Below are 15,984 nucleotides of genomic sequence, written 5' to 3'. Positions count from 1 at the left end.
TGTCTATTTATGCAAGCCTTAACTGATAAGTTTTATTTAATTATTTTTCCTACATTTGATTACTAGTCTCTTTTACAACAATCTTATGATAGATTTAGAGTTGGCTAAAAATAAGAAAATTAAAAGACTTAGATATGATGACGGAGGGGAATATGATTTTTGACATCTTAATGAATTTTGTGAAAAAGAAGAAATAATAGATGAGGTGACAGCTCCCTACTCGCTTGAATCTATTGGAGTTGTAGACAGGAAAAAAACCAAACTTTAAAAAAAATGATGAATTCTATGATAATAAGTTTAGGAACACCAAATAACTTGTGGGGAGAAGCAATATTGTCTTCGTGTCACATTCAAAATTAAATACCTTACAAGAAAATAGGGAAAACACCTTATGAGCATTAAAAAGGTTACCACCCTAACTTAAATATTTTAAAGTGCGGGGATGTTTGATTAAAATGATGTCGCCATAACCTAAAAAGAGAAAAATTGGGTCTACAACCTCTCATTGCATGTTTATAAGGCAGAATATAGTGCAGTCTATTGGCTTTTATTATTAAAAGTGATGTGTTGGATCATAACACAATAATAGAAACTAAAATTGCGGATTTCTTTGAAAGCATTTTTATCCTTAAAGATAATCAAGAAAGGATTATCCATAAATCTAATATGGAAATTGAAAATGAAAATTTTGAAACTGTATTAAGGAGAAATGAGGGACAAAGAAAAGAAAATAAATTTGAAGATGAATATTATATATTTTTGCTTGATAGTGATCCACACACAATTAATGAAGTAATATATTCTCCTTATGTACCGTTTTTTGGATAGAAGTCATTAATAATGAAATTGAATCAACTACGTCTAATCACACCTGAGAATTAGTAGAGTTGCCTCCCGGTACTAAACCTATGGGGTGTAAATGGAAATTCAAAAAGAAATATAAACCTGATGATTCTATTAATAAATTTAAGGCACACTTAGTCATTAACAGTTACACACAGAAAGCTAATGTGGACTATTTTGATACTTTTGCTCGTGTGATTGACTAGAATTTCTCAATTAGAGTGCTCTAGCATCATTCTCTTTTACTGCAAGCACAACCTTGTTGGAGGTCAAAATGGTACGATGTCTTCCTAGTATTGGTTTCAAATATGTGGCATGGTCTCATTGCCAATCTTGAGTCAAAGAGGCATTCAAAAGTCTTAGCCCAGCTGCCTCAAATCAAGGTGTAGGAAATTTTGATCTTTCTAGCCTTTTCTTCCTCTATTATATATATTTCTTCCTTTATTCTATATATATAGGCGGCACTTCCACTTATTTATTGATATACCCTCACTTTTGATGAAGGAATACCGCGATTACAAGACAAACATTTGGAGATTATTGATAAAAAAAAAAATTAAAGGTCTCTCAATAACAACATCAACAACCTATTAAAACAGGATTACAAATCCAAACAAAACTAAATAAGAAACAAATCTAAACAAGCCTATCAAAAATAAAAATAATAAAATAAATTAAAATAAAAAAATATAAACCAACCAAACAAAAATCAAGAGGTTGAGGTAATGACTAAAGGAAGTGAGACCCAACCTATCCATCCTAAGGATACCTTTCAGAAAACATGATAAAAGATGTTCTTTGTAAATGATATTATTTCCCATTTCTTCTTCTCTAGCAAGAAAATCAGTTGCACTATTGTCTTCCCTATATTGATGGATCACCATGAAGTTCACTCTTTCTAACTCTGCCACGATGTCCTCCAAAAAATCCCAAAGATACCACAAGGTACATCTACCATTCCAAAGCCAATCAACAACAATTCGCGAGTTACTTTCAATAATCACATTAAAATAATGAAGTTGTTGCATAAACGAATTTCTTCCAGAATTGCTTTAAATTTCATACTATTGTTCGTGCCATTGCCAAAATAGTTTGAAAAAACTACTTTCACCGTGCCATGACAGTCTCGAATAATTCCTCCACCTTCTGAAGAACCCGGATCATTCCTACAGTTCCCATCACAATTAAGTTTTATCCACCCTACTGAGGGTTTAACTCACGAAATAATTTTTCCAAGCCTAGCACAAACTCCCTGATGCTGAATTTGAAACTCTTTCAAAATCCTAATGTCTGATATCTTCAATTTTAAAAAAGAATTAGAGCTCTCAGTTAAAGAACTAACCTAGTATCGAACACTTCTCCATGTCTGATCCGCACTTTGATAAAATCCTTACATTCTCTATTTGCATCATTGATTCCAGAGGCACCACGTAATCAAACACAGAATCAGATCGATTAAAATGCCTTTAATAGATGATTTTCGAGCATAGTGGAACCAGTTTGCTATTCTGTTTTTCCAAGGAAGGAGCCGTTGGAAAGGAATCCCCAACACCACAATAGCCCGATGCCAAACCTCTAAAGCCACATTGTTTAAAGAAATAATGTGATCAGTGTTTTCCTAACTTCTCAACACATAGCAATCACAAGCTGAAACCATTGATATTCCTTTGGTCTGAATTCTATCATCTACTACCAAGCATCTAAACCAGGTTTTTCATAAACACATTGAGATTCTTCTAGGCAATAAAGAATGTCAAAACCAATCATTCCACTCAAAATTATCACTTATGCTCTTCACTGCCTCCTATGCCATTTTTGTAGAGAAATTGTGATCAGGGGCAGGCTTCCAAATGAATATATCCTGACCACTTTTATCAGTTGGCACATTATGCAAGATGTCCATTGTTCTGTCAGCCCCAACCAATTCCATTAATAAATCAGAGTTACAATTGTTATTCAGTCAGCAATCCTTAATACACAGTTTCTTGCTCGAAATATTCTCAGTGCGCATAGCTAACGAGTCTGATGTAAGCCACTTATCGAACCAAAAAGAAGAGTTCCCACCTCTCACCAAAATTTTAACATTATACATAACTTCCGGAATGGTGGTCATAATTGATTTTCAGAACCGAGAGTCATTTGGTCTCCCCTTCCTTATTAGTAAATGATCTTTTTTACAATATTTAGCCCTGAAAAAACCTGACCATAGATTGTTAGAAGTGAGCATTCTGAAGGCAAATTTCATGAGAAGCGATTCTTGGACTTCTTTAACATCTCTCAAGCTCATACCCCCTTCCGAGGTAGGTTTACAAATTTTCTCTCAAGAGCACCAATGAATCTTCCTTTTACCTTTTACCTTTTACCTTTCCCCATAAAAAATTAGCAAGAAGGGAGTTGATGCGAGAAAATGTGACATGCGAAACATTAATAACCGACATCAAATGTATCGGCATGCTAGACAACACATGTCTTACTAAAATCAATCTTCCACCTTGCGAAAGCAATTTAAATTTCCACCCTACAATTTTCTTCCTAATCTTCTCCGTAAGAGGTTCCAAGATCCTGGAAGACAATTTTATAGAAACCAAAAGCGCACCCAAATACGTACCTTCCATGAAACCCGTGATTCTTAATAAACCATGTTTTCGAGCAGGAGTAATGCATTTCGAAAGGAATAAAGCAGACTTTGACTTGCTATTTTTTTGACTTAACCACTTCTCATACATCTCCAGAGTGTAAACCAAATTTCTAATAGACCTTTTCCCACAATTTGCAAAAATAAGAATATCATCTGCATAAAGCAAATACGAAACCAAAGGGGTTCCAATCGAATGATTAAATTTTCCAGTACGACCTGTCTTATAGTTTTTTCTCAACAACCTTGTCAAAACATCCTCCATTATGATGAATAAATAAGGAGAAAGTGGATCCCCTTGCCTAAAGCCTCTAGTCGATTGAAAAAACCCTTTAAAGGTTCCATTCATCATAACGGAGAAGCACGGGGACTCCACACAATTTTTTATGAGCTTGCAAAACCTCTTAGTGAAGCCAAAAGCCTTAAGAACCTCCATAAGAAAATTCCAATTCACTCTGTCATAAGCCTTAGCCATATCCAGTTTTGTCATCACATTGCCACCAGCCATTTTTTTTGTGCAAAGAATGAACCATTTCTTGAGCAAGCATAATATTCTCAAAAATACTACGCCCAAGAATAAAAGCATCTTACTCATACGAGACCAACTTACCAACAATTTCAGTTAGCCTAAAAAAAATAATCTTGGAAAAAATTTTGTAAGCCACGTAGAACAAACTAATAGGCCGAAATTTATCAAAACTAGAAAGATTGTCCACTTTCGGAATTAAAACAATAAATAAAGAGGAAAAGAACCTGGAAAGAGGAGTGCCCTGAAAAAAATTCTTTGCTACATCCAAGATGTAAAAACCCAAAAAATGGTTATACAAGATTAGTGAAATGATTTCAAAAAAAAAAAATTAAATTAAATTAAATAAATAAATAAATAAAATAAATTCAAATTAATTTTTTAAAATTAAATAATTAATTAAATAATAATTATTCAGGAAGGATTTCAGGGTTGTAGAGAGCAGGCAGCGCCCCCTTATGCGTCCTTTGTCTCTCTCTCCCACTCTCCTCAATTTCTCGGCTGATATTTGGTCGAATGAAAATCAGAAAATACCGTTGGACTCCATTCCTCGCCACCGCCATTTCTACCGGAGTAGATTTGTCGTAGGAGCAATATGAGCATATCCCTTAGGGTAAGGTAAATTCTCACTCTTACCTCAATTTTTCTTAAATCTTAAATCGAATTGACGATCAGACACCACCATGAGATCTAAGGATGATTCTCTACAAGTCTAGTAGAGCGAATTTTTCGTGAGATCGTCATAGGCATAACCCCAAAAATTAGGATAAGGGAGTTATTAAGAAATTAATTATTATTTAATTAATGTAGATTTGGAATGTTAGAATATTGAGCATTCTGAGGTTGAACTTGGGTTTTTGAATTCAGGATTCGGGTGAGCGTTGTGGGTATAATTTCGGGATCCTTGCAGGCATAGTTCAGGAAAATCAAGGTAACTGGAGTATTTTAGAATTTTAATGTTAGTTTGGAGTATACAAAATCTAGGAAGTGATAAATGGAAGTTATTCTGAGAGTTGAGTTGAATAATTTGGGATAAATGTGAATATCAGGTTTTTTGGCTGCCAATGCCGAGGGGTGTAGGAATTGGGTATTGTTAGCGAGATCTCAGTAAGTTAGGTAAGGGGAATAAATTATTACAGTTATTGCTGAGAATTACTGATTTAGTTAATACATGAAAATGAGAATATGTTATTTTGCCTAAAATTATTATGATATGAATATCAAATAAAATTGTGTGGCATATGACTTATATTGAATTGTGGTGTTTTGGTATTTGAAATATAAGAGGTGATGAAAATTTATAAATACTAATGAGTATTTTCTGAGAAATGTTGAAATACATGAAACATGGTATATACTATTATGAGATGAAGAAATGTGCACAAAAAATGATGTGAATATTTTTATTGAGATGAATTAAAATATACTGATATGAGAATTGTTTTATTGAGAAACGTTGAAATGAGGATATATAAATGTATTTAAGAGTATTTTCCGAAAAATGATGAAATATGCAGTATAGAAATGTTTCACTGGAAAATGTTGAATAATGTGAAATAAGATATATATATATATATATATATATATATATATATATATATTATTATTATTATGAAATGAATTTTGAAGTGTGAATATTAAAAATGGGAATATTGTAATGTAAATTCTGCAATATAAATATTGAAATATGGAAATTGAAATGTGAACATTGCAAAGTGCGAAAGTTGCAATGAGATCATTAAATACTTGAAAATGTGAACATTGCAAAGGGTGAAAGCTGCAATGAAATCATTGAAATATGATTGATAAAATGCCAATACCGCATAATGATTACGAGTATGTGGTAATGATAACCCAGAGGGATGGATATGGAAACTCTAATGATGGGTTATGATATTGAGCACGACACCATTGCTGGTGGTGTTAGTGCAAATGTGACAATCGACTGAGTTATTTAGTAGAGTTGTTGTGCCCTCTGAGTCCGAATCAAGGCTATAGGTTGGACAATCATACTACAGATACGGGATATATGATATAATATTTTGATCTAATTGGATTGGCCAACCGCGATTAGATCCAGCCTTCGAGCCACACAATCATAACCATGGGGGAAGTATGCCGTGGAATATGGAGTGAGACCTCGACCATGGGGTGAAGCATGGCGTAGCGAATATCCTCAGAGCAGCCATGAGTTACAGACATGGGTATATTGGTTACCAAGCACACTTATGAGCTAGATGAAAGTGGAAATGAAATGAAAATGGAAATGAAATGAAAATGGGAATGAGAAAGAAAATGTGAAATGAAATTGTGTGAGTTAGCATTATAAATAATTAAAATGAAGTAAAACTCATCGTCTGAGGGCTTACTGAGTAAGGTGAGTGCCCTGATAAGTATTAGTTGTGGCCGAACCCGAGTTATTCGGGTAAGACTACAAACGATATCAGGGCAGAGGGGAGCTGCTTGTATGGGCGAGTAAGCTTCCCTATTCTCAAGAACTTCGCTAGTAAACATGAGTTATGTACGAATGATTTTGGAAATGAAATTAAGAGCTTTTGAAAGCTTGTGTTATATATTTATATGTATATACATATGGAATGGTATATTTTGTCAGAAGATACAATCACTGATATGTTTATATATTATGATATAATGAAACTCATACTGCCACACACTGTAAATAATTTATTCCGTCTTACTGAAATGTGTCTCATCCAAATATCTAAACTTTTTAGGGAACAGAGATAGACCAGGTGATAGAGCTCCGAGACAGTAGCGAGTTGAGATCTTGATATAGAGGGTGAGTTTTTGGACTAGGGAGGTGTAATTCCCCTAGGGTTGTGTTGCTTTTGGGTATGATAGAATGGGTGTATATGTATATTGATACTCTAGATATTGTATTCTGGATGGTATGTACATTATGTCTTCCGCTGTTAGGTTGTGTATGTGAAATGCCTGTTTACCTGGTACCTAATGCGGGCCAAGCTATGTGTATGGTATCAGAGTTATTGATGTGACCGATATATGATTGTTTAATATTATTTTTTTTTTAAAAAAATTGGTATGAAAATCAGGGCATCACACAAGACATCTTTTTTAACAATGTCCCAACAAGAAATATAAAATTAAGAGCCAAACCCATCTGGTCCTAGACTATTTTCTTTGGGAATAGAGAACACCGCTCTTTTAACTTTTTCTTCCATCGGATCGGCACAGAGAAAATTATTATCAGCATCTGAAATCTACCTTTGAATTAACTCGGAGAGATCACAAGGTTCAACCACTGAAGACTCTGAGAGAAAATTATAAAAAAAAAAAAAAGTAGCGGCTTCATTATGTATTCCTTCTGCACCATCCAATATCCTCCCGTCATTCAGAACCATACGGTCTATACAGCCCTTATTCCGCCTTTGATTGATAACTGAATGGAAGAATTTAGAATTTTAATCCCCCTGAATCAACCATTTTTTTTTTTTTCGCAATTTGTCTTAGGCGAGATGCTTCCCTTTTCTCCACCTAAATCTCCAACTTAGTAGTCAAGTAATCAGCTTTGACCTCCTCAGAAAAACCTAATTGCAGCTGATTTTCTAGAAATTCATCCTTTCCTCAAGAGCTTGTAGGTTTTCTCCCACTCTCCCAAAGACATTTTTTATTCCATACACATAAAGCAACTTTAGTTCTCTTAATACTAATAGCAAGTTTCAAAAGACTTAAAGGCCGAGTCATTCCTGATCCAGGCACCTTTAACGCACGAAAAAAACAAATCATGCGAACTCCACATATTAAGGAACCAAAATGGGGTAGGGTCATACAAAGAGAATGACGTATTCATATAAACCACCATTGTAGACACCTTAATTTTTACCAGGCCGTCCTAAAAAGACTTGGTGATTGAAAAATTAACTTTAAGACCGATTAAAGCTTCGGGTGCTTCAACTTTGAGTTCTCTTCAAAATTAGAGTCACATTCTCAAAGTCGAGGTCATTTAAGTCTTATCATTTCAAGTCGAGGCCCGGTATTCTAGGAAAGTTTTGAATCGTCTCCGCACTAAGATCTTTCAAAAATTCTTCAGGTGCAAAATGAAGTTTTAAAGGGCACAAAATAAACCAAAAGCGAGCATCCTTAAAATAAAACCTTTCGGTTTAAAAACCAATTTCATATTTCCAAGATAAGCCCCAATGATCTGAATGAATTTTAGACTCTCACTCGTTGTCAAAGTCTCGCAAATAATCCTCTCCTTGGACTAGATGTTATTTTCAAAGTCTAGGTTTCATGTTGAATTTCCAAAATTGAATCATGTTGGGTTTTAAAATTGGGTCTCAGATATAAAGACTTGAGAATTTTTTTTAAGTGAGTCCATTAAGAGCCAAATGCTTTAGCTGGGGTTTTAAAATTATTTTTTAATTATCAGGTCTTTCTTAGGAACAAAGGGATCTAAATGTGACATGAAATTGCATATTGAAATGACGGAAAGGTGAGGTCACATTTTATTAAAAGCGGAAGGGGGCGCATGTACAACTGGAATGCTGGTTGCACAAATAGTATAGGATATTAGATGCAGTGCACCTGAATGGAATTAACATGGCATATATATTAAAAACTAGCAAAAAATTAAAAAATAAATCACCATAAACAGGAGTACACAAATAATGGTTGCAGGAGGAGCAACTTGGGTATACATTCATGCAAAAGATGACAAAAGTAGAAAATATACATATAAAACTCAAAAAAAATCAAAATGCACAAAGATGCCATCCCTTCCAATCCTTGGTTGCCAACTAGAGAGCATCTTCCAAATCACCTGTGCACATAAAAGCACAAAAATTGGTTAGCAATAGAAAAAGGGATTTCAAAAATAAAATTAAATAAGAGGAACCATACTCACTAGTCCAATACTACCAGCTGGAATCACCCCAAAATGCCCACAAATCCTGGGTAGCCACCTGGACTTCTCACTTTTGCCTGCGCACAGAAAAGAAAAGGGAAGTTGGTTAGCCAAGGATCAAGGAATCAAATCAATCACATGTGCAGGGAAATTATCCCCTGACAAAGTTAGTGGCAAGGAAATGAAATTGGCGACAAATGCACCCTCGGACTCCCTACAAAAGGTGAAACCCATCACTGTAGCAAGGAAGGAAAGAAAGAGGGTAAAAGCACTCTACAAAAATTAGAATAGGAGGAGTGGAGAAACCCTGTTGAGTTTGAGAGAGGGGAGGTTTTGCTAGTTTGAAGGAAAAAGAGCTTAGAAAAATTCTGTGAAAAAAAGAGAGAAAGAGAGAGAGAAATAGAGAGCATAAAGAAGTGCTGAAGAAATAGAGGAGAAATCAGAAAGAGAGGGGAGGTTCTGCTAGTTGGAAAGATGTTGTTGAACTTGGGGCCGAGAGTTTAGAGCAGAGGGGAGCTATGGCCGAGAGATAGTTCACATTCAGACCAACTCAAATCTAGTTGCCGGAGAAGAGGACTGGAGGAGTACAAGACCCTAGGTAATTTTTTCTTCATTATCCTAATTCTCAGACTGTGTACTGTGAGTGTGCGATTGCAAGTGTTTATTCCCCAAGCTTCAGGTTCAAATTGGAACCTGGATTTCAGGCTGAATTTGATCCGGATCCTTTGATCTGAATCCAGATTGGAACCTCATACCCATAACCCGCAGACCTGAACCCTGACTCGAACCTGGACCTTGGTTTGGACCTTTTCACATTCACCAAACTCGAGCCACTAATCCTGATCTGCCTTCGAGTCTTAACAACCCGAATTTAACCCATTAAAGGACCCCAAGACACCAGCTCTGTTTCAGCTTACGTGGCCTTGTTATTAAAAATGGAAGTTGGGCCGGCCCGTTTTAGAAGAAAATAAGGCCATGCTTTTGTAAAATGGAAGTTGGGCCCTCAGTTTCAAAAAGTCCAAACAGGGCCCTATTTTTAAACTCGAATTGGGTCGACCTATGACTTTGTCTTAAAACCTTTTTGGGCCAGCCCGTGTTTTAAAATCCAGAAAAGGCCATGTTTAAAATCTGAATGGACCGGTCCACGTTTTAAAAATCAAGACAGGCCCAAATGAATAACCGTAAGTAAGCCCATTGCCCAACCAGGCCTGCACGTGTCTGATTTCACGTGCCAAGCTTCACTCGGACTAACCCTAATGCACTTAGCTCACCCGGGTTGACTCGCACGAGTCTACCCCAACTTCACTCATTCCTAGTTGACTCTCCCGAGTCAACCCGGGTACCCCTAACCTAGTCAGAGATGGTTCAACTCGTCTCTATCCCTAACCTGAAGCCTTACCAAAACCGAAACCCTAACTCCAACCTGAACCATAATGGATCTAGAGCTACATAGTGCACACACAAGCATTGAAACACCAGGCAGCACACTGACTTTCATTTCAACTTAAACTCACACATATTTGTACATAATCAGACATCCAAATCTCAAACCACATGAACAACAACACTGATAGCGAAAAATCAAGAAACTGTAATGCATACTTATCTTTTGGGAGGGGGTTTCCAGAAAGATTTTAAGACCTTTGTGATCTACGACCGTCCTCAAGATGTGCCCAAATCACGAACTTAGGCTTCAAGGGGAGTTTGGTTTAGGACCTTTGGCTCTGTTCCATAGTTAACTGAATCATCAAACCTCGGAGTCTGATTTCTATTCACAAGAGATACAGAGGGAGATTGAAAATCCTTGATAGAAATTGAGAGAGGTTTTGCAGGTCTGGAATCTAGGGTTTTTCTCAAAAGTAGAGAAAGGAAAGAAGGACGATAAGAGCTGTAGTGGGAAGTCTTAGGTTTCTTGAAAGCTTGGCCACTCTCAGATCAGTCACTGGAGAACGAAAATCAAAGCTAGGCTTTGCAGGGGCTTCACGAGAAAGATAGGGTTTAGGAGAAAGTTTCGGGGATAGGGGGAAGAGAGGAAAGAGAAAGAGTCTTCAGACGAAAATGAGACGAAACAAAATTTTCAACTTAAGTATTCCTTGCTTCAAAATCGAAGGATTAAGACATGTGGCATGTCTTTTCCCTGATCGATCAAGGTGTGAGCTAGGTCCCCTCGAGACCGTTGGATGTATGTCTTCCAGCTACAGCTCAGATTATGGCCACATAGTTCTTCCCCATGAGGCCGTTGGATCTAAGTGCTCCATCAACGACTCGAAGTGATCCCCGCTGAAGATTCCCTAAAGACCCCTCTCAGACCCCGACACGTGGCGAGCACGTCCCACGACATTGAATGCTCTAGACAGCCTCATTCATCTCAGTCATTCAACACCAGCGACCACAATTGAGCCACATCAAAAGGCGTCAGGAGTGTCTACACGCAGTTGCCGCATAGCGACGCGTGGTCTCCTCATTGCCCTCCCTCATCAATGCTGTTAGTGCTCCCGGATGACCATCTGCCTGCCGTTGGATCTCTTTCTTTGGGGAGCGTTCTTGATGATGCCACATCATCGATCCTAGAGATTAAGGTTATTTACCGGCCGATCTGGACAATTGCGATCCTGACATGTCCCACCTTCGCCACCTGCTAGCTGACACGTAGCGCGCCACGAGGCTCCCTTAGGGCCGTTGGATCTGCACGGGCCTCTGAATGATCCGGATCATGCCATGTGGCTGAATGCTCACTTATTCCCCTCCCTTATTGGCAAACAAAACTGCCTCGTTGGTCTGGGCTCGGACCTTAAACTAGGCCGACCCGAAGCTGACTGGTTCGTGCCCCTAAACCGGCGGGTCTATCAACTAGTAGGAAACCAGATTGATCTCAATAAATTCACAAATAAATCCAAATAAACATAATAAAATCCATAAAAATTCACAATTAATTCAAATAAATTTGGGAAGATTGATAAAGAGTCCAGAAAAATTCTCAGAAAAATCCAAAATTTTCTAAAAGCTTGAAAAATTTGTTTACACTTGAAATTTTTTTAAGGAAATCCAAGAAAAGTTTCCAAAACATTTTTTCAAAGTTAGGATTTTTTCCTTACATCCAAAATTTCAAAAATATGTTTTAAATTCCCAGTCATATTTTCAAACTCTGACTTCATGGCTTTCGCCTCAAATTTTGTTCGGAAGAATGTTAAAAAATCCTGACAGCCTGGTCTCGACCAAGACCTTAAACTGGTTCTTCCCCCGGACCGGTCAATGTTTGACTGGTTCGTCATCCCCCGAACCGGTTCACACTAGTTTTCTCCATCTCACTTGTTTATTACTATCCAAATATCCAGAAAATTCACAAAAAATCACAAAATTCTCAAAAATCACAAAAACTTTTTCACACTTTGATTTCCATTGATTTTTTTTTTATTTTGAAATTTCAAAAAAAATCACAAAAAAAATCACAAAAATGCTTTCACACTTAGGAAAAATCACAGAAATATTTTCTTAGGCACAGAAAATCGTTTTCATCCCAAACAAACTTCGAAAACCTCCCAAAATAGTATTTTCCTACCTAGAAAAACCTACTGTTTTCAAAACCCCCGGGAGTGTATTTTGTATCCTATTTTTGATTTTCCCTCCCAATGATTGCAACCAAGGGCATTGACTCTTCAAAGTATTGGATAGCCCTAGTTATGAGGGAATACCTATATGGTATTTTTCATTCTTTTGATTTTTAAAAGGGAGTAGTTTTGAAAGGCTTGTCATGTTTATTTCAAGGATAATTTTTTATTAATCTAGTACCGTTCGTAAGAACGGGCGCTAAGGGGTGCTAATACATTCCCCTCGCATAACCGTACTCCCGAGCCCGACTCTGGTGACGCAGACTAATTCTACCCCTAACAAGGTAGCAATCAAGTGTTCTAACCGCACTTCAAAAGGTTAGTGGCCACTCCTTCACACATGTTTTCCACAAAAAAAAAAAATCACATTTTCAAAATACACATTCCATTTTCCCTTGTTCGCAGCCGGAACCCCACATTTATGCGCCAAGAGAGTTGGTTCTCTCTAGGCCAGGTCCGGGACGTCGCGACAACCATAAGATTATGAGCTGAGGATTTTCAACTCAGATATTTGAATTTAGCCAAACCATATAGGTTGGAAAAAGCATTATTAATAAGAACTCGATCAAGCCTAGCCCAACTACGAGCGACCCCTTCATGAAGCGAACATTATTTTTATATGGAAATCTTTCTTTCTTTACATAGACCCATTTGCAACCAATTGCTTTCTTACCCTTGGGCAGTTTGGCTAGCTCCTAAGTCTGATTTTGATGAAGAGACTGCATTTCTTCATCCATTGCTTTTTTCCACTTGTCTAATTCAGAGTTCCTCATTGCTTCTTTGAAAGTGTAAGGAACATTATCATCCACAACTGGAAGTGCATAGGCCACCATATCAGTATACCGAGCAGGTTTTCAAATTTATCGTCTTGGCCTCTGAGAAACAATTGATTCTTGTTGCTGTGAAGATTCTCGAATTGAAATCTCCTCTTCTTGTACACTATTTTTCACCGTAACTGGAGAGTTACCTTGTGTAGTCTCATTTCTCATTAGGTTTCCCAAAATTGTCTCAACCTCCACCTGTTGAGTACCACTGGTCTTCTCTTCAACTCGTGACTCCTTGCATATTTTTTTATTCATCATTGCAAGTTCATCAAAAGTCACATCCCTACTTAAAATCATTTTTTTCATCTCTAGACACCAAAGACGGTATCCTTTGACTCCTGTACTTATCCCTAAGAATATTGCTTTCTTGACTCTTGGATCCAACTTAAATTCTTTAACATGATAATAAGTCATAATACCAAATACATGTAAAGAATCATAATCACTAGCAGGTTTTCTAGACCATACCTCATAAGGTATTTTTCCCCCTATTGCAAATGATGGTAGACAATTAATAAGATGACATGCATATCTAACAGTCTCAACCCAAAACCTTTGTTTAACCCAGCATTAGACAACATACATCGAACTTTCTCCAGCAAAGTTCGATTCATGCGCTCTATCACCCCATTTTGCTGTGGTGTATCTTGAACTGTAAAGTGTTGAGCAATACCTTCATCCTGACATACCTTCATAAACGGGTCACTTGTGTATGCACCACCATTATCTGATATGAGTCGTTTAATCTTTCTATCAGTTTCAGTTTCAACTAATTTTTTCCACTTAAGGAAAATATCACACACTTCATTTTTATGCTTCATAGTATACACCCAAACTCTTCTGGAAAAATCATCAACAAAAGTGATAAAATAATGCATACCACCCAATGAAGCCATTTTTGTGGGCCCCTATACATCTGTATGGATGTAGTCAAAAATACCTTCAGTCTAGTGGATTGCAGTGCTAAATTTCACTCTAATCTGTTTTCCCAGAATGCAATGCTCACAAAATTCAAGTTTGCACACTTTTGTACCCTTTAACAAACATCGTTTAGCTAATTGTTGCAAATATTTTTCTCTTGCATGTGCTAATCGCATATGTCATAACCTGGTTGTATCTGAACCTGCACCTTTCTTAGAAAGAATAGCTGTTAAGCCAATAACTGTACTACCTTGTAAATAATACAAGTTATTTTTCCTTATTCCTTTCATCACCACCAGCGCACCTGATTTAATCTTTAAGGTTCCATCTTTCAAAGTGATAGTGAACCCTTTTGATTCTAAGGCACCCAATGAAATTAGATTCTTCTTTAGGCTTGGAACATACCTAACATAAGTCAAGGTCTTAATAGTTCCATCTTGACATTTCAACTATATTGATCCTATTTCAGTTGTTTTACAAGTATTACAATTTCCCATAAAAACAACCTCACCATCTAATTCTTCAAAATTAGAAAATCATTCTCTATTTGGACACATGTGATAGGAACAACCAGAATCCGAAACAATTTCTTTTTCAAATAGAGTCGATTTTCCAAACTCTTGGTCATAAATGTATCTTCCAATGTCTTCTAGAATTTCTTTGCAGATGTCTCCCTCATAACACAATATTTTTTATTTTTAGATAAACACAGATGAATCGTACCACATGCCTAACAATTGATGTTTTCCCAATCTTTGTCACCCATATCTACTGGTTTATCATCCAAAGCAGTATCTAGTTCTTGGTCATACAAGATATTTATCACCTCACATTGCCACATACCAAAATTATTGGTACCATCAAATTTCTCCACCTCAAACTGAGCATTAGATATCGTCTTCAATGATGATATTGAAACCGAAGGGGTTGGAGTTCGTGTGGACATAATTTCTTCTACTACTGCACTAGTTTCTGCCATTTTCTATATATTTAATAGCAACCAACAAAGTAAAGGGCCTAGGATGAATAGTACGTACCAACTGTGTCTATTCTATTTTATCCTATGAAATTCCATTTTGACCAGGCCAACCTCCAGGGAGTGACTGAGCCGCAATGGTCTCTGAGCACTCGCTTAGACATGGTCTTTCTTAGGCATCAAACGTGGAATCAAGGATCCTAACAGAGGAACACCTCCGTATCGACACTATTCAACCTAGCTCTGATACCAATTGTTGTGTCAGGCACCCCACTTGTGTCAGACACCAACACTACAACTATTGCTACTGAATATATAAGAAACTAAAGTAATGTTGAAACTAATAATAAAACAGTAAAAAGACCAAGACAAGAAATTAACGAGGTTCGGTATGGGATTACCTATGTCCTGGAGCGCTAACGATCAATCAATTACTTCTTGACAAAGTACAACTTTGAGGTGTGTTTTACAAATGGAGAGTTGAGCTCTTTATATAGCTTCAACTTCAAGTCCAAAAAACACTTCTCTCCAATGTGGGACAAATAATAAAAAAAAATTCACAACGTTTTATACCAATGTGAAACTATTCAACCAATATGGGACAAAAAACAACATTGCATAGGTATGATTAGTTGTATTATATTAGTTCTCTCTCTCTCATTAGAATTTGTTCACTTCTATATAGCACAAACTCTACCACCCTTCCAAGAGCCCCTTTAAAGAAATTCTATATGAATTAGGTTCCCCATTGCATAAACTTGTGTAT

At 36.8% G+C, this 15,984-nt stretch overlaps 1 long non-coding RNA gene across 1 annotated transcript; it reads right to left on the bottom strand.

Annotated features, from left to right (window-relative positions):
- Positions 1-8,575: 8,575 nt before the first annotated feature.
- LOC131152127 (uncharacterized) lies at positions 8,576-11,043 on the bottom strand. Its single transcript, XR_009135847.1, has 2 exons — positions 8,890-11,043; positions 8,576-8,805 (listed from the first exon to the last, which is right to left on the bottom strand). It is a non-coding gene; the product is annotated as an uncharacterized LOC131152127 (long non-coding RNA).
- Positions 11,044-15,984: the final 4,941 nt, after the last annotated feature.

The sequence above is a fragment of the Malania oleifera genome, chromosome 1 (genome assembly GCF_029873635.1).
Source record: "Malania oleifera isolate guangnan ecotype guangnan chromosome 1, ASM2987363v1, whole genome shotgun sequence".
Taxonomy (NCBI): domain Eukaryota; kingdom Viridiplantae; phylum Streptophyta; class Magnoliopsida; order Santalales; family Ximeniaceae; genus Malania; species Malania oleifera.
The sequence above is the reverse complement of the archived record's forward strand: the minus strand, read 5'-3'. Positions and strand labels throughout refer to the sequence as shown.